Source organism: Crocodylus porosus, unplaced genomic scaffold (assembly GCF_001723895.1).
Source record: "Crocodylus porosus isolate Cpor-Errol unplaced genomic scaffold, CroPor_comp1, whole genome shotgun sequence".
NCBI lineage: Eukaryota > Metazoa > Chordata > Crocodylia > Crocodylidae > Crocodylus > Crocodylus porosus.
The window spans coordinates 5,746,316-5,769,754 of record NW_017728934.1 but is presented as its reverse complement, the minus strand read 5'-3'; the positions used below and the strand labels follow the sequence as shown (position 1 = coordinate 5,769,754).

General features: G+C 49.3%; 1 protein-coding gene across 2 annotated transcripts in view; it reads right to left on the bottom strand.

The window, feature by feature from the left end:
- SYT2 (synaptotagmin 2) overlaps positions 1 to 23,439 on the bottom strand; it is a 93,958-nt gene that overhangs the window by 38,352 nt on the left and 32,167 nt on the right. For both annotated transcript variants that reach the window (XM_019546387.1, XM_019546388.1), the window contains exon 2: positions 11,024 to 11,093. The gene's annotated coding sequence lies outside the window, so the exon portion shown is untranslated. The remainder of the gene's footprint in view (positions 1 to 11,023; positions 11,094 to 23,439) is intronic.

Sequence of the window (23,439 nt, the reverse complement as noted above, 5' to 3'; positions counted from 1 at the left end):
TGAACCAACAGATCAATTAGGGTAGGATCCGTAAGTGCTCGGCCTGACTGCTCTGACTGAAGTCCATGGGCTTTTTCTTCTAACATCAGTCTGTAAGGTATCTGTCGGGCTCCTACTACCCAAGCCTGCAGGCCAGAGATGGGGCAGCCCAGGGATTGGGGCACTAACCTAGCACTTGAGCAGCTGGGTTTCAGTCCTCTGCTCTGCACCAGGCTGCTTGCTGTGACCTGAGGGCAGTTTTTAGAATGTATTTTGGTATCTAAATACCTTTAAAACCCAATGACAAATGTTTTGCATTTGAAAACTTACTTAACTCCAGCTGTGCAGTTGGTCCACAAGAGGTATCACCCTAAGAAATCCTCACTTCCTGTATCGTTCCTGCACCATCATGGCTACATTACTCTAACACTACTTTTAAAACTCAGGCTTTGCTCTCTCTGCATCCCAAAGCCCAGGTGTACCCAGCCTTGCCCTGCCCCGAGGAGCTTGTGGGGATAAGGCACATTAAGACCTGCAAGGTGCTAGGACTGCAGAGATGGGAGCCAGGCAGGGGAGAGCTGAGATCCTGAGGGGGCTTGTCTGCACAAAATAGCTGAAGTGGCAGCACCCCTTGGTACAGGCACATTTGTACTAGTGTGAAAGTGTTTATGTGAGAGGCAAGGGTTTTCTAGGGCAATATCTTTTATTGAACCAAATGCATGGCTGGGAAAGAGTTAGACAAGCTTTCAAATGCAAGACATTATTCAGCAGGTCAAGTATTTATATGGATGCAGCTAATTTTGGTTTGGAACAGGAGAAAAGGCAAATAGGTCTGAAGAGCTTTATGCTGCAGTAGCTGCTTCTAGTCTGCTTCTAATCATTTAAAAAAATCAACCCGTCATCAAAGTAGCTATCCCTGCATGACTATTCACATGTAGACCAGGTCTAGCTGATTTGCCCAATGTTGCACAGGAAAATCAATTGCAGAGCAGGGATTTAAGTATGGACTCCAGGCTAGCATCCTAGCCACTAGCCCATTCCTCCTCTTCCCGGGAGAAGGACTAGGACAAGACCAAATGCTTGTGAAACACCACCGGAAGGAGCTGCCGAACCCTGGAGCCTCCCCAGTGCCCAGAAACACTGGCTTATGGCATAGCTGCAGGGAAGTGGATGTTTGGCTGCACTACCTGGGTACTTTACATCAAGACTTTCCAGTTCAGATCCTCCCCTGCCAGAAGGAGAGAAGACTCAAGGGTTTTCAGGGACTGGGGGACTTTCTCGTCCCCTTCACAGAGGTCTTTGGAAATGGGCTCAAATTAGAAACATGCCAAGGTGGAAAATGGGTTTGGCAGTTCAGCTCCCTTCCTGCCTGCACTGCACAATGGTAGGGCTGTTGCCTGATATGAGGCAACCTCTGCTTCCAAGTCTCTGAGTCAGACATGAGTGATTAGCCTGGGGCTCCTCACTTGCCTGAATTCACGAGAGAGGAAACGGGTCAGCCTGAGGAGACCTGATGGCCCAGAGGCACTCTGGCACCCTGCTGCCACAGGCCAGGCAGCCTCTCCCCAGTCAGCAATGGCTCCACAAGTGGTGCTGCCATGACCTCATCTGACCTCTCCTGGCTGCTCTGGTAACTCCCCGTTCATTACTACTGTACCGAGCCCCTGCTGAGCCAGACAAATCCAACACTGTAGCCTAGAGGCTTCCCTCAGCACTAACTCTGATGCTGGCATGCGTGCGGCATAGACGCATGGCTCTGCTGGCAGCAGGGACCAGACTCCCAGCAGCAGAGCCAGCACTGCTGCAGGGTCTGGGCAGGGCAGGGCAGGGCACAAGAGTCTCATTTCCGCTGGCAAGTGGCTCTGATGGAGTGAGCCACTGCTGAGATGCGTTAAGTGGGAGAGAGGGGAATCAGGTTCAGTAGGGCTGAGGGGTGAGAGGCCCCCCAGCTGGAGGGAATAAAGGAAGAATCAAGACTAAATGTAATCCACAGACCCCTTGCAAGCAGCACCTGATGTCCCTAAAGGGCCTTGCTTTTCCCTTTGGGTTTGTCGATGCCCCCATCCTTGTCTTCTAAAGCACAACACAAGGCAGGGAGCCCCTTTCATTGTGTCTGCTAAAGGACAGCGAGTGCAGAGAGGCCCACTTAAATGCTGGCTCTGCTCCTGCAGCCATGCATCACTGGCGTGTTGGAGTTGCACAGAGAATTGGCGTTGAGCCCTGCACACCTTGGTGCTGTGGAGCAAGAATCTTCCCTATGAAGCTGGGGCCTGTGAATGACATCAAATCTTTCCAGGTGGAAGGTAAGATCCATGCTCTACACCCTGGTCAGAGAAGGGGGTTGTCATCCTCTCCAGGACCATGGTGCTTGCATAATCCATTAATCCACTTAAACTTTGGCATCAGTCTCTGGAGAGCAGGCAGCACTTCCCCAGCACTAGCGCATCATTCCAGAGGGAACGGGCAGCAATAACAGCCGCTCCTCAGTCACCCAACACATGCCCGCTGTGCTTCACCATCAGTCTTTTCAGTGGCTTCCCCTCCTTGGTCCTCCCTGCTCCAGGACTCCCAGCCCCACCTCTTCCTTCTCTAGCTGCCTATTAAAAAACACATTCCTCACTGCAATCTATGCAGTCCTGGTCCTTTCAGTGCGGTGATATAGCAAGGTCACAGAGATGGCATCATCCCGCCTTATTCTGCAGGAAAAAAACCCACCCACCAATGTCACAATGCACCAGTCTCCTCAGACTGCGGGTACACTTGGTCCAGAGTAGCATCAGGGTAGCCAGCAGCAGCTGCATAGAGCTGAGGGCCCCAGTGTTGGTGTACATACAGTGGCCATGTACATACAGTGAGAGCCCATCCCTGCCTCCACAGACCTCACATTTAAAAAGACAGGATACATTCTGAGGGGAAACTGAGGCACAGGGCAGTGAACTGGCATGTCCAGGGGTATAGGCTAGGTTAGTGACAGAGCTGGGAGTAAAACCCACTTCTCTCATCTTCTAGTCCAGTCCCCTGCCATTAGGCCATGCTGCTTTCTGTGCAATGTTGATCGCTGTTAATGTTTGCAAAAGCAACTATTACTCTGGGCTACCTCCACTCTTCAGGAGACCAGCATGGTGCAGGCTGCAGCATCGGAGCCTGAGCATCCATAATTCCCACTGAGACCAGCTCTACTTGTGGATGCTCAGTGCTTCTGCAAACCAGGCCCCATGGGCTCAGAGACTGGATACACAAAAAGGAAGCCACTGAAAACAGAGTTACTTTGGAAAAGGCACCTGCACTGATCTTATCAGACTCAGCTAGGACACTGTGAGTGGCAGGTAGCGCTCTAGTCTCCCTCGTGGATCACCCAGAGGACCATGAGACTGCCTGAGGGGCATCACTGGGACATATATCTGGCTTTGCAGATGCACCCTCCACTCGGCTCACGGATGGCAGAGCTGAGTAGATTCTGGCAGCTCCCAGCATTCAGCCCCTGGCTCCCAGAAAAAGCTGTTAGGGCAGCAAATGCTTGTCCTTGACACTGCATCCCAAGGCAATGCTCTGGCTGGCCGAGTGGCATTATCTCCCTGATAGAGCCCTCTCTGATGTCCTGGGGCATCTGGACTGGAGTTCATGGGTGAGGCCTCAGGCATTACTCTAGGCAGATAGTGGCCCAGGGCTTCTGGTAATCCCTGGGCACCCGACATGTTTTGGAGCTGCGCTGGTCCTGGCCAGGCTTTGTCTGAGAGAAACTGCCCTGATGGGAGGGGACAGGGAGGCCCTGAGGTCACCTAAACACCCCTGTGTGGACGACTCTCATAGCACCTGGCTGGCCTTGCCACTGAGCTGAGATCACACCTGTCCCCTAGTGCTTCCATCCTCTTGGCTCATGCATTCCTCGAACATACAAAACTGTAACCCTCTGAGTGTTTTTCTCTGCCCACGGGGAAAAGACACTTGCTGTCACCTGGTGTGAGTGGATGAAGTATGCAGCCCCTGCATCTGTAGCCCTGGCCCCCCTCCACAGCAAAGGGGCTGCCACATATTCAGAAAGGCATAAGGACAGAACTGCAAGACCCTCCTGCTCTCACTAGGGTCAGTGGGAAAGCCTGGAACTTTGCTCTGTGCTTTTAGTCAATTCACCCCACTCTTTACCCGCTTCTCAGTCACTGTCATGTTGGGTCTGGAGTGTCCTGGATCCTGTATGCCTGCATTGCACGTTACTCCTCAGCATGGGCATGTGTACTGCAAGCTCCCTGCACTGCAGCCAACCTCCTCGCCTGGTGGAAGATTAGGAGACATGTCAGTGCCCGGAGTCCTCAAATCAGGAATGGGAGTCTCTGCGAGGGCTGTGTGCCAGCTCAGCTAGAGCGAGACACCTGGCAGCAGTCCCTGGATGGGGCGCTCCAGCAGTGTGATACGGGAGGCTGGATGACCTGAATGGGCTCTCCTGGCTTTAAAGGGTATGAATCGCCAGGTGCCTTGCATTCTTGCTTGATGTAGGTTGCAGTACACCTAAGTCACCCCTGCCGGCCTGCACTGAGCAGTGCTGGGAACCAGTCTCTTGTTCAGAGGCAGACTCTTTCCAGGACGCCAGGGCATGGCCCCGTATGTGGGCTTCTATCTCAGGGCAGCTCCTGGGCCTGGAGCTTCAGCATTAGTTTGATCACTGTCACCTAAGCTTTGTTTTGCAAAGCCTTTTGATGCCTTCCTTACACATCCAGATGAACACACACTCCCCTCTGAGCATGCCATATGTCCTGCTCCCCACTGCTGGCCCTGACACCACAGCACTGCCAGGGCTTCCCCAGCCTACTCAGTGGACATGGTAGGAATCGGGTGCGGAGGCTCCCTGCTATTTAGTACAAAAGCCTTAAAAAGGGATGTCTCACTGCTTCTGAGTTTGAGAGAAAAGAGCCAATGGGACATGTAGGTAACTCTGAACGGGCCTCTAAATGAATGAGCTGGTCCTCTAGGGACTCCACATGCAGTTCATGACCACTTAAAATCAGTCGTCCTCCTGGGTTTTGAACCTTTTGTTCCAGGCAACTGCCCAGGCTCACTCACTGTCCCTCTGCCACCAGCCTGCAAGATGACCATGTCCCTTCCCTTTTCTGTGCCTCAGTTTCTCCTTCTGCTTTTGAGCAGTGTGGATGAAACCTAGCTGTCATTCCCGATGCTTCAGCTGCTTCTGCCAAGCTGACTCCTAGCCCTGGCGTTGGCCCCCCCCCGGATGCTGCCCCCCTTGCTGCTTCGCTAAGAAGCTGGCAGGTGTGCACAGGGCAAGCACAGAGTTAATACTGCAGCAAAGCCAGTGAGCAGAGACACACTAGAGAAGTGCTGAGTCACTAAGGCTGCTCTCACTGCAGCACTTTCATCCTGCCAGCTGCCTGCAGCAGTCCCAAAGCAGGACAGGACAGGCTGAGCCAATCTGCTCCGACACGGGGCGCTGCCGTTTGCTATTCCCCGGACGGCTCTGCCCCAGGAACAGCAGAGAGAATAAACCTCAGCGCTGCTGGTAATGCAGCGCTTGGCTGCAGACACAGCGATTCCTGCACCAGCTGCACCTCCACCTGCAGTAAGTAACAGAGCCCCCTCTATGTCACCAGGTGCAGACAAATAGGACAGAGTGTAAGGGAGATCAAAACTGGTCTGACAAAAGACCCCAGTGTCTACCTCACTGTAACTGCTCCTAGAACCTCAGCCCCCTCCTCAAAAATAAGTTTCCAACTCATCTGTTGGCTTCTTTAACATTTGCCTCCTTTTTCTGCACCCAAATTACTTTCCATCTCCCACTTATCCCTCTCCTCCCTCTATTCCCAGCCTCAGGGGATGTTCATTCTGCTCCAATTCATGGATATGGAAATTGTCCCACTTTAGCAGGCATTAGCCATAATCCTCCACTTCTTAGCCAGGCTACAGAGTACGAGACCCCCTCCTCAGTTTATATTGACAATACATTTTGCTTCTTTGCTCAGTTGAAGAGCTTCTGCCTTCAGTGCTGGGAGTATAAATACACCCTACAGAAGTCAAGTCTCTGGTGACAGGTCTGTGGCTCATGCATTTCAATGAGGGGCTGCTATGTGAACTGCCACATCTGTACCTACCTGTTCTAGTTGTGTTAAAAGCCTTGGTCCTGCAATATGGAATGGGAATCAATGATCTTGGGGCTAGGTAGGAGATTCAGGGCATGAGAAAGGTGTACATTAATGAATGCGCTAACGAAGCCAAATCAAAGTGCTCCATCTATATTTAAAAATCCTAGCACAGGGACATCCAATGAAACTGAAGGCATGGGTAAAAGGAAACACTTTCATATATAGCCCATTATCCAACTGAGGCACTCACTGCCACAAGATATCATCAGGACCAAGAGATTAGTAGAATTCAAAGATAAGGCATTCACACGGCTAATGAGACCATGCACAATGACATTTAAAAGCATTTAGCAGTGGTTTTATAAGGAATAAGCCACTCACTGACAGAGCCGGGAGCTGGGGAAGGAACTGCTTTCATAGGCAAGTTACTGAACAATTAGGAAGTTGTGAAGCAGCTAGTGTCAGTAACTGAGAGCGGACACAAGGCTAGATGAGCCCTGGTCTGATTCAGTTCAATAAGTCCAACATCTCAAACACTGAATATTCAATTCTAGAGAGATGTGGTAATGCAAACCCATCACCTTGCAGAGAGCAAGGGCATCCCTCACTGCTCAGGCAGGCATCTACCAACTCCAGGCTCCAGAGACCTGATTTGGAAGGAAGCGCTATATACTCTGACACTGGAAGATACAGGTAAGATGCATGAGTCAGACACCAGGACTCCGGGGAGGGCCGTGGTTTCAGAAACACCTCTGTGCTCCGTGTTTCCTGTTGACTAGCTCCAGGCAGCTCCCTGCTCAGGGCTTCTGTGAGTCACCCTTTGGAGACTCCTAACTCTCCCCATTGACTGTACAAGGAGTTGAGATGCCAATCCACCATTTCTCTGAAACACCCTCATGGAGCCAGATACCTAATTTTTAAGCACATGGAAACCATGATGGAGACACCTAAAGAGCCAATTCGAATTTGGCCCTATGTAGCCATAAAGGGAGCCTGGAAAAGAGCTGGGAGTCAAACCTTAGCCTCCAGAGTCCTCATCCAGTGCAATAACAGTATAACCATGTCTCCTCCTTTCTCCCAAAACATCCAAAACACCCACCCCTAGGTGAGGGGCCTTTTGTAACCCCACACTTCACCTTGTCTATGGGTATGAGACTAATGGTCAGTGATGATGAGGGATCCCAGCTCTAAAGAGTTAATCTTCCTTAAAGATAGAGGAATGGGAAAGCTTTCTTCTGAACTCCTCCTTGCTCTCTCTGTGCTCCCATTGCAGAAAATGGGCTGACGTTTCCTTGCTCGCTAGCTTTGGCAACATCAAAAGGGACTAACTGGCTTGCCAGGCGTGAAAAGGATAATTCATTGCACTGGGCGGGTGCATTAGCATTTACAGCAAGGGGATAAACTGCATGTAGCAATGAGTGTTCATCATCCCTTTGGTCTGGCTGTCAGTGCACGATCGGGCTGCAAAGCGAGGGGCTAAGCCAGTGTCAAATCAGTGGTTCGACAGCAGAAAGATGAATGGACCCCTCCCTGACACTGCTTCCCAGGCATGCTTCACAGGGGAGAGAGAATGCAATTTCCCTGTGTTGGTATCTCAAGCAAAGTAATTACTTCTTAGCTTTACAGCAGCAGCCAAGGGCTTGCGTACCTCAGTCGTCTCCACCAGAGGAGGCCAGAGAGACAGTGTTTGGACGGCAGGAGAAATGGGAGCAAGTTCCACGCCTGTGTGGATTCAGGAAGCAATGAAGGGAAAAGGGGAGTGGGGGGAGGAGGAAGAATGATAACTATGATTCAAGCAGGGGGGGTAATACTTGCAGGCAAGACTCAGAGCTGGGACTGAAAGTGCAAGCTGCTGTCAACCTAAGCGAGATGTGCCCGTGCTGGATGCAACGCAGAGTGCAGCTGGATAAGCCAGAACAGTGGCAGAAATGCGAGCATCCTGCATGACCCAAACACCACAATCATGCACTTCATGCAGACACGCTGCACCTACAATCCCCAGAGAACCCACTGCAAGCACTACAACTGCAGACGAATCACCATTAGTTGCAGAAGGAGCAGAAGACAACAATGACACCTGGGAACTCTGTTGTTCATCTACTATGGCAAGAAGCATGGACTTGATGGCCAGGCTCCTCAGGAGACAGAGGGCTACAGAACCAGTGGTCATCCCTGTGGCCATTGCATCAGAAGCACTCCTACAGGAGCGGAGTCAGTAGCTGGAGTATGCATTTTTCTTGATGGGCACCGTGATTTACTTTTCCGCCCCACATGCATAATTATAGGACTACAGGCATTGCCAACTAGATCAAACCGGGGGGCATCTACCCCAGTACACTGTTTTTTACATTGATCAGCACCGAGTGCTTCACAGAAAGGTGCAACATCCCCCTCACTGGACAATTATGAAATTCCCTGGTCATTGCGGGTTGAAGGAATTTCTTCCTGACCCATTAGAGTTTGGCTCTTATCTCACTGAAATGTTGTCTTGTCTATCCTTATTCATGCATCCTTAATGGCAATGTTCCTGTTATCCACATGTCTCCTCTTCCCCAAATCCTTCTTAGCTCTTGGCTCCGATATCTTATGGAGATGAGTTCCACAAGCTCATTGTGTGAGACGCAAAGGCTTAACTGCTAAGTGAGTTATCTTTAAATCACCATAACCAGGATCCAATTGGGCACATTCCCTCTTTCAGTTTTCACGGCATCAGATGAGCCTGGGAAGCCCAGAGCTCTGTTTTGCCACATAGCCATGTTTCTTGGTCACTTTGGGGATCAGATGAAGATATGATTTCAGTGAACCCCATGTAAAGGGCTGGAATAGCAGGGGGCTGTGGGCTAGGCTTGGGAGGTACTGGCAGAGCTGACTGTGTAAAGAGGAAATAGAAGAGGGGGCTATGGGCTAGGATTGAAGAGCAATGGCTGAATCGGTGGGTAGAGGGAGGCCGTAACAGGGCACTGAGCATCCAAATTGAGGGACACTGACAGAGCTGTGGGTGGGAGCAGAGCTCAGGGCTGGAATAGCAGGTGGGAGCAAGGCCATTGGCAGGGCTGTGTGGGGAAAGATTTCACAGCACCTGCTGCACAAATCTACCATTAGCAGACTGTCATTTTCATTAGTTCTAAAAGGCACCAAATTTGCTTCTTAATTAAGGGGCAATCCAGTGGAATTCTTGTGGAATTAGGTATCATCTCTCAGAAAGGAGCAGCTGAGCTTGTCCTGATTCGTGGCACTGCACTGCATGAAGCAGGGACTGGCATTACTCCAGTACAGCTGTCTTCCCATTCCACCTCCCTAGACAAGAGCATCACTAAGAGGGCAACACCATGCACACTTGCCATGGGCTGGAGCCAAAGCCTGCAACAAACAGCCCTCTACTAAGGAGAAAGCTCTGATCTGGCTTTGATTTTGCAGCTCAGTTCCTGCTTTCATGAAAATATGCAGGCAAAAAACCACTGTCCACACTGTCCTTTGACCTGTTGACTCCAGACATACAGCTCATGACCTGAGAGCAGCTACAGCCTCCAAGCTGCCAGAATGTGTCCCTGTTCACATCCTACCACCACACTGGAGATTTCCCCAGCTGACAGTGACTCTCTTCTCTGGTTCCTGCTAAATCAGCTGGTGACAATTTATCCTCAAGGCACACACATCTGGAAGGCGATGTCTCCCTGTGAAGGCTGACCTGCCCGCAGCCTTCAGTGAGTTATACACATCCTGTGTAGCTCTTAGGAGCAGGGTGTGAGTGTAACTTTTGTACGTTTGTCTTTGGCTATAGAAAGGCAAACATAAACTACAATCCTAAAGCACTGTACAAAGAGGGTGGAAAACATGGTCAATACCTACCGTTTTGCAAATGAGGAAATGGTGTTGCCTAAGGTCACCTGGCAAAGCAATGACTAGAGCACAGGTCTCCTGGCTCCCAGCCCAGTACATCGATTTCCAGCTCCAAGCCCCTTTTGGGCTCACTGCCCACCAGGATTGCTGAGCAAGTCTTTTGGTGCAAAGAGCAACACAATCATCTCTGCAGAGTATTTGAAACTGAGGTGCTTGCAGACTTAGCCATTGGGGTCAAAAGTAACCCTGTGCAACTCACCTGGCAAACAGTACCTAACTGAACCAACACAGCTTGAATGTCAAATGCTGGCCACTAGCTCAAGAGTAAAACACATGAATAAATATGAACTGAGTAACTGGATACAGAGGAAACTGCAATCCACTGCTGGGGACTGACAGTAGGAGCAAAAAAGCCAGGTTGTATCACATTGTAACTCTAAGAGGGAGATACTGCATGGGGATAGAACATGTTTAATTAAGGACAGCCAATAGTATAAGTGGGGCCAAATTAGAGGGGGCACCAAACTGGCATCCCCCCAGAGAGTCTGCACCCTGGCAGCAGCATCCTGTGTCCCTGAACCCACACCGTGACAGCAGCATCCAAGATGGAGAGAGCACCCAGGGTCACAGCACAACCCCCACAAAATGCCTCCACTCTCTGACATCTCTGTCCAGAGAGCAAAAATGGCTAATGACACCCCTGCCCACAGCACATCACCAGAGATAACCTTAAGCCATCCAGCTCTCCCTGGTCCTGGGACTAGTGCTGGCACTCTGCAGATTCAAAGATTTATGGGGGTCACAGACCAGGATGATTTTCATTGTGTAAGACTTTCAGGGTTGTCATAAATTCCTCATTAACACACTGGTCCCTGTGCTTATATTTGGAGGTGTCTGGAAGATTATAGGAAGAATAAACACTGTGAATCAGCTCTGACAAATTCCCAGTGCCTAGCTACCTCTCTGCTCCAGAGGAGCTCATCTTAAATTTCTCAGGCTACTCAAAGGTGCTGTTTTTCATTCTAGTCTAGCTCCAGCCACTCCCAGGGAGTTACACCAAGGAATGGATTTAGCCCAGGAGGCTGTCAGAAAACAGGGTCAATAGGATTTGGACTTACCACGGCCACTTGCATGGACCAGTCAGTCAATACCGTAGGGATCTCTTGATGGGCAAGAGAGATGGATAACCTAAAAAAATACAAAACAGCCACAGGTTAGATGGGTAGATAGTCATGTACTTTCTCACTGCCTACCAGAGGTGCTGGGATCCCTTCTTCACTGAGCACTGACACATAGGCTATTAAGCAATGAGGTAGGCCTAAATGGGAGTGAACTTTTTTATTTGGTTCAATTTGATTTTGCTTCTCTAGACATTTTCAGACCCCTTCTGCCTGGCAATTGGATGGCCTGTCTTGCTCTTATTGTAAGGGCCCACAGTGAGGACCAAGAGGGAGATTTTACAAATCATAAAGGCTAGGGACAGAAATTACGCATACACCGGTATAAGTGATTGGAAACTGGTTCAAATCTGTAACACAACAGAAGTTCAACGCATATAAACCATTTTCAAAATGGTTGAAACCAGTTTAAGATAAACCTGGATGGATATAGTATCAGAGTTAACTGATTTAGGTTAAATCGGTTTATTGAACTTCTGTCCAAGATCCACTCCAGAGTCAAGTTAACTCTCAGTCCCTCAGCATCCCAGGATGCTTTCCACCTCCCTTGCCAGGTAAATGGGCTAGCCTTGGCCGAAGCCAAGCAGGTAGGTTTGCTCAAATGCCCCCCAGCTTCTGGCCTGGGCCACTACAGGCACATGGCTGCATTTCCAGAATCAAAAGTGAATGTCTGTTCACTCGCTTATCAGTTCAATCTACACAGCTTAGACTACCCTGTGAAGGCTGAATCAATTCAGCCTTGGGCTTTTTGACTGTCTGTACTTAGCCAAAGGGTATCTGAGCACTTAGGGCCAAATCTAATTTCACTTTTACATGCCTAAGTGCTACTTAGACATCTAAATGTGCTATTTTTTACAGTTATGCAGATTTTTTATCCTGTTTCCACCTGCACAGCTATGACTGCCCTTCTGAACATGCCCAGAAAGCTCCACTGTGGCTGCATGTACCCTGGGGCAATCCTACTCCACCTAGGTAGGTGTGTGCATACGTCTTCAAAAGTGCATCTAGGAAAAAAAACAGAACTAGCTATAGTTTGTGAGGGAGGAAAACCCTCCCACCTGCTAGCCCAATGGCTAGGGCACATGTCCAGAGTCCAGGGCCTCTCATTCAGGGAGGGCTCAGATGTGTACCCCCTACTTCCTTCCTGGCCTTCTCCTGAAGCAGGGGAGGATATGTGGGACCTACAGGAGAGCAGCCCAGAAGCATGGCTCCATGAGATTTAGGGGCCCACGGCTCTGGCCCCATGTGGCAGGAGCTCTTCCAATACAGTGTAGCCATCACCTGCGGGTCTGCACACATTAGAAAGTGGAAGAGTGGGTTGTGTAGAATTGGGAAGGCTCCATACAGAGCAGGTGTGATTTGTGCTCTGAAGGCAGTGGTGTAAGGGTGATTAGAAACCTGGTGTAAGACCCTTGACAGGACGTGTTCGGTGGGGGCAGTTCTCACTTGATCAGAACTAGCTCGTCTGTGTTCATGAATTCTCCGGGTCACTCCTATTCTCGGGGCCTTCAGTATGTCAGTTCAGTGGCCCCACACTGCTTTTCAGCTTCAAAAATACAATTTCCATGCAGATGAACAAGAGGTGTGATCCCAACCTATAGGATTTCTCCAGCCATAAAATGGGAACTGTAGGTGCTGTTTTAGCAATCTGCAGGACTGGAGCTTGCCACAAGGGCACTGATGAGGAGCCATCACAAAATGATCTCTACATTCATATCACTGATATTCAAACTGGGACTGTAACATTAGACACTGTCACTTACTTTGGAAAATGGCAGAGGTAAGACCAAATGTCCCAGCACTGGCAATTGCTCTAGCCACTCACTCATACTACCTCACTTCCAAGCTCCAAGCCCTGCTAGCTACACTACACCTTCCCTGCCCAGCTGAAAGCTTTCTCATCCACTGGATTTAGCTCATAAACCACTTTGGCAAAGGATTTAAATCCCAAGCTTCAAACCACCACATTCCCTCCTGACTCCCATTAGAAATCATAGCTGTTGGCTTGAATTGCTCATAAACATGAAAACCTAGAGGCTCTAAAGCAAATTAGAATGAAACTGTGCTCTCAGGATGTGCTGTAATTAAGCCACAGCCTTGTTAGGCAATGCTGAAGCCCAGAGTCCTTAAATATAAGAAGGAGAGGGATTTTTTTTTTATTGGCTTGTTTTTGTTTTTGATGTAAGAAAGTGGGGAAAAGATTAAATTAATGTAAAAAAAGTAAGAAACAGCCTTAAAGAACTGGCTCATAAGGCTAATGCACTGGACTAGCAGAGGAGGATATCACTGTAGCCAGAGGCCACAGTGTAGTAGACCTGGCAGAATTGCCATATCAGAGGGGACTGCCTGCCAAATTGGCACTCTGGGGCAGCGACTGTTTGTCCTATGTATACTAGTGCCCGAGGCATCAGGTCCTGGCCCACACCTGCACTCCTGAGTGCTGCAGTGGACAAACCTGCCATAGCAAGCCAGGCATTGTGCCACTTAAACACTGTTGAGGGCAGGAATGAGGGTGGGAAAGATTTTGATTTGGGATCTGTCTTGAGTGCAAATGCTAGATTTTAATCTGGTTTAGTTGCATCACTGCAAAAAGCCACAGAGGTACTCTTATTTTGGTTTGAGTCAGGCTTGTTCCAGTTTAAAGCCAGAAAGTTAGGGTACATAAACCAAAGCAAGCCACTCCAACTAGAATCCAAGGCTGCAGCTGTTTCCATTTGTTTGCATGTAGACACTACCTAATGCATGGTACTGGATTTTGAATGTTATCAGATTTTGAACAGGAATCTGCAGTTTGTGTAGATTGGGGAGCTTTGTTCAAGGAAGTGCTAGTGAGTGTCACAGTTCAGGGAAAGCTGCATGTGGGACTCCCCTTTGGTCTCTGCGGACACCTCTCAAGTGCCAGTCCTCCTGCCTTCATCCCCTATAACTCTCCTGCTCTTTGACTGGACCTCGTGGACCTGAGCAATCCCCGCTGACACTGCTCTGTAGCCTCTGAGCTCAACACCTTCAGGGGCTCAATGCAGTGACTGCCCAGATTTCTAAAAACAAGGCATTGCTTAATCTTAAACTAAGCTGGCTTCCTTTGGCTGGGTCTGAAAACTGATGAGGCTATTTAGCTGTGACTGTATTTTGTTTTTTCACCTCCTGCCTGGCCTACCCAGAGGGTTTGTATCTGGTTCCATCATGTTATCTTCCTGCTAGTGAACTTAACCCCAGATACATACAGCAAACTTTCCAGCACCAGCATACGGCAAACATCTCTCATGGCAGCTGCATACTGATCAGTATTCGCTGCGGAGTACAGTGTTTGTAAATGATATCGCTGCCCCGCAACTGCCAGTCACAGCTAGATTCCCCTGAAGGTATCCAGCAGCACTGAACCCATACTTAAATGCAGCCTGGTCTTCTAGGATTGGCAGGCTCTTTGTGGGGACATGGATGACTCATTTACAGCAGGTGAGAAAACTCATGTCCCTCTAGGGCAGCTGGGGACTTGGCCCCTCTCGTCTGGGGAAGACCAGTCCTCTGTTCCTAAGGCTTCTTCAATCCAGGGTTACTGCACGGTGCCGACTCTGCCAGGATGAGCCCCCTGTGCACCTGCCTCCCAATCCATCTGTCAGTCTCCTTCCAGGGAGCCCCTTCCCAGTGCTAACTTTCCCCTCCCGGCAATGCAGACCCCTCCTAGCCCACTGCTACACTGAGCTCCCCTCCCCGCTGCAGCAAGAGCAGCCGCTGCATTTATCTCCCTTCAGATAACCAGAATATATTAACTCATAACAAATGTTCAATTTCCATTGGTAATTGTCACACACCCTCACTGCGTCTTCCTCAAGCTCACACGCACACTCAGAGCTAAAGAGATTCACAAGCAGCCGCAAGGCTCTTGCTCTTTTCCTCTGTAACCCTTTGCTCTCCACACTGTGCTACTGCTTCCTCCTCTGCTGTGTTAAATGCAGACCCCAGCTGGGCAATTCTACCACCAGCCACACAACTATGGATGTCAGGAGGATCAGAAGCAGGAACAATCATTAATGTTCAGGGGGAAACTCCTCATATGAGATTCTAGAGACAGGGTCTCTCCTCCTTGAGAAGAGAGAGGTGGTTAGCTGTGTTAGCCGGAAGTCAGGAAGACAGAAAGGCACGGTGGTACCTTACAGGCTGACTGGCAGAGACAGACATACGCTCTGTAAGTGACAAACCACTTTGTCAGAGGCTATGAACAGACTACAGCACTCATGGCTTCTGACAAAGTGGGCTATCATCTGCGAAATCCTATACCTCACTATACGACAGTCTCTGAGGCAGTGGTTCTCAACCTTTTGGACTCAAGGAAAATGCCAGCTCTTAGCTTTCTCTTGTTCTTGACTACAGAAAAATTAAAGAGCATGTCTTCTGTTGCAAAGAACTCAGAGAGCCCACAACGGGTCAGAATGCTTTTGACACAACGGTTTCCTATTGAAGTCTCTGGGTTTGTCTTGTGAATCAGTGCAGGTGTTTGCATACAGAACAGTGCTAGTGCTGTGGGTATCCCGTGGCATCCCTAAAAGGATCTCATATCACAGCAGGGCACCGCCACACCCTCAGTGATAATCTCTGCTCTATGGTGCCGCCCTGCCCTGCCTCCTTCCAGGCCCTCTCTGAGCTTCCATGTCTTTGTACGGCACTACAGAAATGCAGTAAGGTAAGAATAATCAGAGCCATGCAGCACTTTGCTCTCAGGCCTTGTCCCACAGCCACCTGTTCTTACCTTTGCCAGCTGGGGTCTTTCAGGGCTGCACATTAAGACAGACCAGTATTGATGGCACTTAATTAAATAATAATTGATTATCTAAAAGCTGCTTAACGACTACAGCATAACCCTGCATTTTCATGGCAGCCAACTGCACTCTGCCTGGATGACTGTATGAGCCCTACCAACAAAACTGGAATCGTATTCAGAAGTCACTTCCATGGGGCAACTTGCTCAAATACATTCAAAGCCAGGGCACTAACCTACTAACACTGTGCTTCATACATGAATAAAACCCCCTTCAGCAAACAGCTCGGGACATCTGGTGTGAAAACAGGCTGAGTTCTAATGAAGCTGAAGGAGCAGCATGGGACCTGCATCACAGAGAAGTCATCACGCCACCCCGTGGAGATAAGCATCACTTTGACTTAGGAGGCACCCGTCGCAGAACACGGTGGAATGAAGTGTTTCACAGAAATAATCCCAGTGCTGCCCCTCAGCATCTGGAGTACGTGCTGAACTTGTCTTCAGGAACACAGATCTTCTTGGGGCTTCAGGAATCCAAGTTCAACAGTGGGCCCTATTCCTGACTTCACAGTTAGTACTCTTTGTGTTATTTTTAAAAGGGGATGTACTTCTTAGGTGCTCGCTATGGACTTCAGCACAGATACTGATGTTACTGTAGCACCAGAAGTCCCTAAATGAGACCACACCCCCGCATGGAAGGAGAGATGCAAACGCAGACAGTCCTTGCCCCAAAGTCCCTAATGAGACACGATGGACAATGGATAGGGCCACGTGGCCATAACTCAGCCTAGGTCCCCTCACAGCCAGCCACTAGAGCACACTGCTTACCACAGTGGGCTGAGGTGTAGTTAGATGCTTGAGCGCCCTGGGCAGCATCTACACCCAGCTACTGACACAGTTTTGTGCAACCACAGGCCTGGAGGTGGCAATGCACAGCTGCTTCTCTTTTTGTATCCCAGCCAGTCTCCCTCCCTGCCCCCACTTATGTTACTGGGCTGAGAGTTAAGGATCAACAGGAGCATTTATACTGACCTGGATGGTTTGGATTTACTATGACAGGGGGGAATGAAATCCAAGCCAGCTTGTTGTTTGCTCAGAGTTTACCACAACTGCCTACAAATAGCCCTGCTGTCAGCCCGAGGAAGGCTAAAAGGCCATTTTCAGTCCTTTGCATTCAGGAACTTTTGTTTCCATGAGGCTCTGTAAGCATCTCCCTGACGCTGTGTTTTGGCGGTTTGGCAGACGCTCCTGGGACAAGCCTGCTGCTATTTTACCTTTTCCACATCTTGCCTCGATTCTGCATTTGAGGGTATGATCCTACACAACCCCGGGCCAGAGTACTGCGCAAGGTCAGCAGCACTGACCAGGATGGGGACAGCTGTCTGCACCCAGGGGCTACTGCCTCCCAGTTACTCCCAAGTACCAACTTGTACCAGTTTACAAACCCCGGTGCAGTCTGTTCAGACTCAAGCACCCAGTGGACTGTGCTGCTCTGCTCCCACGGGCAGACAAGGTTCTTTGGGTAAATCTAATATCTTTATCGTATCAACTTCAGGCAGAGGGAGCGTCTGCCTGAAGAAGGGTGTTTGTACCCAAAAGCTTCTAAAGAATAATTTTTTCAACTATTTGAGCTGGTCTAATAAAAGATATCGGATTTACTCAAAGAGTCTTGTCTGCCTACATCCTTAGACCAACACGGCTACAACCAGCGCCCCAGCTCCCACAGGGGACTCAGACAAACGTACATCTGTGGGGGAAGATTTCCACCAGATCGTTGATGCAAAGGGACATGCATTTCCACACCCCTGCCCTGCTCTGATTTAATGCCAAGTTGTGTTCATTAAAGAGAACAGCAGTATGTATGCAGGAGCAATATCACTAATCCCCCTAGGGGGCCCTATTAGATAGAATGAGAAGGCTCATAATGGCCCTATGGAGGATGCTCAAATCCAAGCACGGGGAATTGAGGACTGGAGCTTCCATGTTCTATAAGCCGCTTATTTCACACTCATTCCCTCATCCAGTGGAAGGATAAATATGCTCTCTGGCTGACAAACTCTGCCCCCATTGCCTTGATGTCCCCCAAGCAATTATTCTGTGGGTCCCCCTGTGCCCTCTCGGAGGATTTGCTGCATTCAGGGCTTTGAAACTGATTGAAAAGTTAAGGATCTTTGGGAAAGCAGAAGGCGGAGAAACGACAGCAGCAAACAATACTTAATATATATTTGGGTTCACATTGAATTGGCTGCAGCATAAATCAGTCCGGCTGTCTCCTGTGAGTCACCAAGGGGTATTTAATGCAAACGACTGAGAGTCCTTTATAAACCATTCCAGACTGCCAAGTATAAGAACTCAAGGCTCATTGTATTTAATTTTATGCATGAGTTTATTTTGACTCAGCACGACTGACAGCACCTCTCAGCAGTCTGAAGTACAGCAGGCCGGATCCTGCACTGGCAGGAAGCCTTACACCCTCTGCGGGTGCAGTCCATTTCTAACAGTTTTGTCCACCATGGTCAGCATGAGAGGGCTGACATTAGGCACCTAAATCAAAGCAGGCGGACTGCGAGGGATGCTGAGCAAGCAATGCGGAGCAGGAGCCTTTGAGTCTCAACAGCACTTAGGGTTAGGCTGTGACATTAGGTACAGCCAGGAGATATGAATGCCACCATCTCAGGAGCAGCTCTGGGAGCTACAGCAACTCAAAGACACTTTTTGCTCCCAAGGGTGTTAATTTTTAGCTGCCCCCTTCCAGCTGTTCCAGATAACAAGAGGGGGTGGTGGAAATGGAGCTAGGACTCCTCCATTCCCTGCCCTTTCCCAGGTCCAGGGCAGAAGGTAGCCCTAATCACCCAAGTCTGAATAGTCCATGTAAGGAGAGTGCACCTCCTGCCTACAACCCACAGCATAAGTCACAATGCTTAGGACCTCCCAACTGAGACTGTGCCAAGCACCAAACATACCCAAATAACCCAGTGGACCCAGCACCTCACAGGTCCACAGCATGGGACAGTCACTGCTCAAAGAGCTCCAAGTCTAAGAGAAGAGAAACTGAGGCATGGAGAAGGGAAATGATTTGCCTGAGGATATTCAGCAGGGAAGCAAAAGACATGTCCATACTATCCCCCGCACGCCTGGGGCTCTCCCACGTTTTTGTGCTGTAGTTCGCTCAGCTGAACAGTGACACTGGGCTGCAACAGGAGGTTTGGATGTACAACACTACAGGGAAGGTTCACTAACAAGGAGAGAAAAATAACCTGGGCAAGATCCTCTGCTGGTGTCACTCACTATAATTCATGGCAGTTGGTGGAGCTGTGGTAATAAGCACCAGCAACAGAGCTGGGCTGCAAAGTTTTGGTTGCAGTTGAAACACTGGGACAAGGCAGGTGCTGGGTTTGCTGGATGGGAAAGAACAACGATTAGCATTTTCAAATTTAGGAGACAAAGGCAGGCCCCTAAATCAGTGTAGGTGGCAGCTGTTCTCAGAGGTGAGAAGTAGGAGAGAGCTGTCATGGTGTGACCAGATTTCCCAGTGAATTCCCACCTCCAACCCCCTGGTTTATTGACAGTTAAATTGCTTAAGAGCCTGCAACCCTGCCCTTGTGGGTTAGCAGCAGCCGGGGTAGAGAGCAGGCAGAGGGGAATGGGCGTGACTGAAAAACGCAGTTCTGCTGCAGTGCCTGGGATCTGCAGTAGGATTCACAAACTAGACCCTCCCTGCTTATTGCATCGGATGCAGTAGCTGTTCTCAGAGCACACCTCACCTCCCACACAAGACAGCCAGAGTGTGCATGAGCAGATTTCACACGCTAGCCCAGGAGCTTCAGCAGCTGCCTAAGATGTGCCAATACTGTATTCAAAACCTTCCTCTTCCTGATGGGATCTAAACCCATGCCCTAACTCTCTGGCCCTAGGATTGTCTAACCCAGGGACAGCCCATGAGCAGTTTCCATGTGGCTCCCTCTCCCACTGCCACCCCAGAGGAAGGGCTCAGGGGGTTGCACGCTACCTGTGCAGCAGAGGGTGGGGGTGCATACGGCTGATGCAACTGCCATGGCAGGGGGGCTGCATGGCACTGGTGGGGAGCTGCAAACAACTGGTGCAGCCTGCTGGGGGGGCGAGGAGGGGGGGAGGAATCCAGGGGGCTGCCCCTGCAGACTGCACAACACACGGTCCTCAGCTGCACCAAAGCTGGACAGCACTGGTCTAAGCTAAATGTCCTGCTGCCCCCTTTTCCACACAGACTTAACTGTTCTTCACTGGGATGGTGAGAGCATGTGAATGACTGCACAGCCAGCGGTCAGGGAATCCACCTAAGAGGAGGGAGCCGAGGTTCCTTCTCCTGCTTCATCCCCACAGCCTTTCTGATTGGCAAGTTTGGGGGCTCCCCTTCAGTATGTTGGCTCCTGGGCAGCCCATTCTTTGGCACCTATATTTCCCCACGCACCGGGCATTTACTGTGGGTCTATGGACACCACTAGGTTAGAGGCCGGTAACCTACGGCTTGCGGGCTGGATCCAGCCTGGCACGGGGAGGTGTTTGGCAGTGAGGGGCCGCGCTGTTCTGCATTGCATTTGCTCTTTTTGCTCTGGAAGGTCACAAGTGCATGTTTCAGATGCATCCATTTACGGCTGTTAATAATAGTGCATCACACTACACTGCACCTGCCCCTCTCACAGGGGGTTATTAAAGCACTTTGCAAACATTTGTTAAGTCTCTCAATACCCCACTCTACAGGGTGAAACAGAAGTGGAAAAGGAGGCTCCAGACAGGGAAGAGATGCACTCAGTTGTACAGAGGCGGGAGTCCTGGCTCTTGGTGCTTTGCCCTAACCACAACAACATGGTTCTCCCCAGTGGGAGCCAGAACCCAGGAGTCCTCAGCTCTAATCACTGGAAGATACTGCCTTGCAGCTGGAAATAGGACCCAGGTGTCCTGGGGCTCCTAATCTTTTGCTATAAGCACTAGCAACACTCCAAAGGATAAATACGGACACTTTCCAATGTACTGATTTTTTTTGGATACATATTCATAGTTCTGAACAGTATTTTTATGTGAATATATAAAACATAGGATAGAAAGGGGCTGTTTTCCCCAGACTGGATGGATAAATCACACAAAAGGCTCTCAGAGATCATTTCTGAGGAAGAAGACACCCAGAGCCAAGAAGCTGTTGGATGCTGGGGACAAGAAGGAGCTGCCCCTAGATCTCGCTGTGGAGGCAGCTGCATTGCTTGAATCTCCATAGAAAAATGCATGAAAATTTGAAAATAAACTGATTTCATTGCACATAGTGCTGGAAGGGCCCGAACAGAGGGTAACAATGACAATACAGGCTGGGACATCTTACAGGATAGAGCTGTGCTTGGGAAACAAATGTGCTTTTACAACAAAGGGAGCTTCTGAAAGCTCCTGGCATCATAGCTTTATAGGTATCAGTTCACCATAAGAGTGAGCTATAACTGATGGAGACTGCTCCCTATCGGTAGACAGAGACTGGCTACGTAATCTTGGGATGGATGAGAGGGCAATAAACTGCATGCTGGGCAGAGGAGGAAAAGTGAAAGAACAGTACAAGTGGTACTGGTATAATAAGAGGTATAAGACTTACTCCCAAAAAACCTTTGTCTGCCACTGATATAACTTGGCAATGGTAAAAGGCACAGCAGCAGGCTGGTGGCTGACAAGATCATGCCTAGATGCTGTAAGGCTAGACCTCTGCCACATACTCTGTGAAAGTCTGAGGATAAGCAACTGGATGGATTGAAAAGCAGGCATGATTTTGCCGATGGCACGTGGTGCCTGGGTTCCCAGGGCAGCGTTAGGACTCATGGAGCTATTACATTTGGAACCTAAACCACAAGGGGCAGACGGATGTATGCTCCTGTGCAGAGATACCCAAGCTGGCTCTGAACAGATCAGTGCCAGAGGCAGCATCTGCACATACCTGCACACATGAACAGACTCAATATTGTCTGCAGAATGGGCAGGGGGAGTGAGTTTTATCAACGAGGTCTTGCCCCAAACCAGCCAGAGATGGTGATGGAGCCAGAGACAAAAATGCTTCAGACAGCAAACATGCCTGAGGGGCAATTTAAGTGGGAAGGATTCCCCACTGGGGCAGCCCATGCACCTGCAGCAGTTACAGAATCGTGGGCCAATGCTGCTGATAGTGGCGCCTGTTATTGGGATGCCATGTTACTATCCGGGAGGGGTTCAGGGCAATGTTTGCAGCACCTTGAGGAGGTTGTGAAGAGACAGTGTACATTTTTTTACAAAATCAGATCATTCAGCTGGGGGACTGGATGGCTGCAGGAGGGATACAGCTACTGAAAAAGACAACAGAAATAGTCAATGCACCAGAACCACAGAACTCCTAGGAGATTAGATCATTTCTGGCTATGTAAGATGCCTCCCAAATATATCAACATTGATGAGTCCAGTGTCTACCCTCATACAGAAAACTACGAAGCAAGTTTAGAGAGGGTAGGAAAATAAGGCTTTTAAAGAAGCAAAAAAGCAATTGAGTAGCTCTAACCTGTTGGTACATTTTACTTGACAGGTACCTATGAATTAACATGCAATGCTGCCCCTTTTAGGAGCAGGGGTAGTCATTTCATACCCTGGCAAAGGTAGGAAGAGGAAAATCCAAAGTATTTGCTTGTAGAACAAAGCTGAAAGGAGCTGCTTTCCAGCAGAAGAGGCTCCAGGCATCATTTGAGGGGGTTACTACATTTCAGGAGTTTCTGTTCAGAAAATAACTGTATCCTCATCTCAGGCCCTGGACCACAGTAAAGATCTTGGGACCAGTTTATTCCCCTGCTGACGGTAGCCAAGTTGCAGAGATGGGCTTCAGTCTAAGCAGCTTTCCTATATGACAGGGATTACGGAGTAGGAGAAAGATATGCAAATACAGACACAATGTTCAAGTTGCTTTTATATGTGTAAAAATACATAGGGTAAATTCTGTGTGTGAAGTCTTCCTAAATGATCTATTTTACCTACAGCAAATGCTCTGGAAACAAGAAAAAGGTACCATAAGATTTTGCACTTTTGCATCTGCGCAGCTGAACAGTAACAGCTCTGTGTGAATGAAAACAGAACAAACTGGAGTCGCATGGGCAACATCAAACAGCTCATTAAAAAGCAAAATGGGTGACCAAAACTTATTTGTGATGTGATGCCTGGCTTTCAATTGATGTGGAAATGGAAAGTGGTTGTTACGATTCAGAGCAGACGAGAAAGAGCTCTGCCACCCTGGAACTGGGCTCCAAAGTCCTGGCAATGGGAGTACATTGATTTTGCAGGGAAAAAATAAGGAGCTGTGCTTCATGGCAGCCACTACCTGTTCTCAATGACCAGCAATGGTGCACATGACCTGTGCTGTAAAAACAACTGAAGTGCTTGGTAACGTTCGCCACTTATGGTTTGCCTGAGGAGCTCATTTCAGATAATGGTCCACAATTTATTTCTGAGCATTTCAGATATTTCTACAGCAAAAATGTACTAAAATATATTAGGTTGCTATCTGTTCCCCAGCATGCACTTAGGAGGGAACAATCCCATGCAGTGGTACACGCTGGGGCTGACTGGCTGGGCA